Below are 4,499 nucleotides of genomic sequence, written 5' to 3' on the forward strand. Positions count from 1 at the left end.
ATTGTTTTCAATATCGATACTTTATTTAAAGGCGCTCTGTGTGACTTTTTGGTCCGTGGAGGGTCCGTCACCTGCTTAGCTCTGCCTGAAATGTTCCACAGTATGACATTAAACAGCTCTACTTTACATTTACTCAATTACAGGTGGTTTTAAAGCTGAAAATACTTAGAAAAACATGGATTATGACAGTGAGTGGGGTTGCTTCTCCATTCCAGCATTCTCCCCATGGAGAAAAGCTTTTGACAGACCCTCCACCATCAAAAAAAGTTACACAATGCACCTTAAAGCATCTAGTTGCAGTACAGTATTTTACAATCTGGTATTGATTATTTTGGACAACTCTATTCCACTCTATTTCCACATGATATAGTGATTTGTGGACATGTCTTTTTGTTTTGGAGGCTGTGTTCTTTCGTGCCGGTCTATTTCTGAGCTGTCACTCATCTGTATTTTTACTGCAGTGACTCATTGGGGTCTGATCGAGCCGAGTGCCATGGACAGTCTCTGCAGCCTTATCCTCAGAGGCTTCACATCATATTTACTGTACAGTGGTGGTAATAAAGTACTACGGAGTATTACGGAGGAAATACAGGTGATTTTTACTTAAAGTAGTGTGAGTTCATAGATAGTTTTAGAGACTTTTCTTTGTGCCTGTTCTTTAGAGGTTTATACACTACTGGGCTGGACCTAAGACATGCAAATTAGAAGGAGGAACTCACCCTAAAACTTAAAGATGCACTGTGGATCTTTTCTGGTGACCTACTTGTATCCATGGAGAAGTTATTGCCTTGCCTAGAATGTTCCACAGTAAAGCATTAAGCATATATCTAGCATTTATTTGATTATATATGTGTTTCAAAGATATATTTTCAAACACAAACACATTTCTCCACACATCTGACCCGTAACTTTGTCTGGTGGTCAAAGCAAAAACATCTCCATGGAGACAAGCAAGTGATCTACCTTCCACCAAAAAAGTTACACAGTGCACCTTTAGACGACTTTATTATGGCATTCAAGTTTAGATTGAATGGTAAATTATATTTGCTTTCTCCAGTTTATACCTCGCACATTTACCATAGATATAAGCTACTTTCTGATACTTTACAGCTGGGGGTGTGATGCTAACTGGAAGCACTACTCTGTTAGAAGCTAAGTTACTCAAGTTAGACTCAATCTGATCTTTATTTAAACACAATCTGATCAGAAAGAACTAACTTGGAGCTAGGTGAGCTCTCTAGGTGAGGTGATTTGTGTTGTTATACACGTCCCTCTCAAATAACATTAAAGCCAACAATTTCTCACTTATGAGCAATCGTACTGAACCATGGATCTATAATAAAAACTGGATAAGGCGTTCCCCCTCTGTCCCAGCTCGAAACCGACTAGTAGCCACTCAATTGGTAGTGCAGCTCCCGGGAGTTTGGGCCCAAAAAGAATTCTCCCATAGAGCGCAATGCACTTTTGGTAATTCAAACTGTTCGTGTTCGGCTGACAGGACATCCACATCTTTCACAAAGGTCGGATTTTGTAGGGATTCTTTTCTATTTTCACAACATAAACTTTTACATCACAAATATATTTTTTTAAATCCTCAAAGCGCCTAAAAGTTAGCTTTGTAAAACTTAGTTTAGCTCCGCTCTAGCAGCTCTCGCTCTGATTGGTCCAAGCGTGCCACGCCGTGCACGTACTGACATTACACGGACTGGAGGCTCTAGCCCCTATTGAGGAAATAAATGTGGAAGAGAAAAAATTTTTTGGGCCCATGCGCCAATGAGCACAGGCCACTAAAAACAATACAAAGCCATCTTGGATTCATCTTCCAGATTTTATTATAGTTCTATGTATTGAACACAGGCTTCTGAAAATGTGTTATTAAATCCATTTTGTTTTCTTGAGTTTTGAGATGATCTTAAAACGTATTTGGCAGTGTTTCCTAATGTGTGTATTGTGTCACCATGGTAACTGGTGAACATTTCACAATACACATACATGTAGAACACCCCTAGCGTATTGTCACTGCAAAGTATCAGTAGCTATTACTTGCAACATGCATAATGTATTATGAATACCTTATTATTTTGGTCACATTTTCACAGTTTGTAGAAGCAAGCAGGATCTCCGCTATCTACATCTTCTTATTTCTTCAAATGCCAGTGTATTTTTAAATGTTTCATAGTGAATTTAATGCATATTTATCACACGATCCCTTCATTACTGAGGGGTTACAAATGCATACTAGTTGTTTCATTTGTTCTAGTTTAGACTCATTAGTTATTCTAGACATTTGTAGTCGTAATAGCCATACTAGATACAAAGCCATATTCTTGCTCTTGTCTGTTTTTCCAAGCTAAAAGCATGTCAGAAATCACTATTTAATTAACATTACTGGTTACTTATTCAAAATGTGATAGATTTTAAAGGTCCTATATGATGCGAAATTGACTCTTGTGAGCTTTAAGACATGTTAGAACGTTGTCAGCTCATCCAAAACAAAACAATGAAACAAAACACAACTCCAAGTCTGTTTTTAATGAGCAAACAACATTATAACATAAATCAGAAAATAGCGTAATATTGACTTTTAATATGGATCCTTTGGTAAACTTGTATATCAGTTAAATCTTCTATATATTTTCTAGTACAGCCTGGAAGCCATAAAGGGTGAATTTCTCCTCTGAGATGCATGCACCGTAGAACTATGTAACACTTATTTGCATAGAAATTGAGATCAGATAATTATATAGCTATAGATAGATTTTAACATTTGTACGCTGCTGCCAAATGACTTGATACCGAGAGTGCACAAAACTATATATATGAAAGCAATCTTCAGTGAAACAAGCACATACTGACAAACTAATAGACCCTTTAAAATACTTTGTCATCAGAATGTTCAAAAGTCTGAAACGGAGGCAATTGGACACACAGTGAAGGAGACAAAATATTTCCTTTTTTTCAGGTTTTTGATGATTATGGAAAAAATACACAACAATTTTGAATTTCCAAGGTACATATACTGTATTAGTTACTGTATTTTCCGGACTATAAGTTGCTCTGGAGTATAAGTCGCACCAGCCAAAAAATGCACAATGAAGAAGAAAAAAACATATATAAGTCGCACTTTTTGGGGAAATGCATTTTATAAAATCAGAGACCAGGAACTGACATTTCATCTTAAAAGGCAAATTATAGTAATAACAACACAATAGAGAACAACAGGCTGAAAATGCCTTAATATGTTAATGTCACATATGAACAGTTATTCAGATAATTATAACATAAACAACACAACATAAGTTTACCAAACTCACAATCTCACTCCAAATCACTAAATCCAATGAATTCTTCATCCTCGGTGTCACTTCTGCGCGACCTCCGGAGATAAACATAGATCTACGATGTAAACGGAGCACCTCCTCCTCTTCTGCGTAGCTGTTGTCAGAGTCAGCATCAGTTCCAGTTAGAATTATTCCGGCCTTTCTGAATCCCAACAGGATGGTTTCAGTTTTCATTGAAGTTCAGGCTTTGTCGATTCATCCAGTGACTTCCAGGAAAGTTGCACGCCGCACCCGCCTGGTTGCCATGAAGCTGTGTTCTCCATCCCCACTTTCCGCCAGTCCCTAAGTTTCTCGCTCACTCTAGACTTTGTTTCTCTATATTTCACTGTTTGCAGCAAGACAGCAGCTTTTTCTACAGGAGACATGCGCAGTAGAGTGAAGTGACAGAGGTACAGGAATAATCATAGTACTAGATACTGGCACACGAGCCTTGAGCACCGTCTCGCGGCTGTCAGTCTGAAAATTTTAATATATAAGTCGCACCGGAGTTGCAGGACCACCTAAACCATGAAAAAAGCACGACTTGTAGTCCGAAAAATACAGTAATTTGATTTTCTTTTACTGTTTTATATTTATTTGTTTTTACTCTGTTGTTTATATTATGTTTTATTGTATTACTTTTTTTTTTTATTTCTCTATGTGCATCACTTTGTTTATGAAACATGCTATAGAAATTTAGTGGGTTGGGTTCGATGAAATTGTGAAAAAAAAAAATAAATACAAATTTCTAACCTCAGAATTGTATTTGAGCTTCACAAAAACTATAATTTATCATGAAACGTGTAACATATCTGGAGATGAAGAGGCAAACTGTAGTGGGATCAACTTTTATGTAAGTATTTGTCCAGTAACACTTAAAAATCTGTATTTTTTCATTGTCAAAAATGTTTAATCTCTTCTTAAATAAACAAATAACATAAAACACAATTGCAAATGTTTTTAAACTGGACTCTGATATCACAAACACGTATCCGAGTGGTTTTCATTTGCCAAATTTGCCTGGATTTTTTTATATTTTGTGATATTCTGAAGCTACTCCCAGTTTTCCCATTGAAATCACATTATTTTACCATTTCCCTTTTGCCTCCAGTTGCCTCCATCCATACAGAGTTTAGAATATTTTTGTTTACACATTTTTAAAGGGTCTGTTATTAGTCC

This window comes from Boleophthalmus pectinirostris, unplaced genomic scaffold (genome assembly GCF_026225935.1).
Source record: "Boleophthalmus pectinirostris isolate CB_2022bp ecotype Guang Dong unplaced genomic scaffold, ASM2622593v1 HiC_scaffold_15, whole genome shotgun sequence".
Classification (NCBI taxonomy): domain Eukaryota; kingdom Metazoa; phylum Chordata; class Actinopteri; order Gobiiformes; family Gobiidae; genus Boleophthalmus; species Boleophthalmus pectinirostris.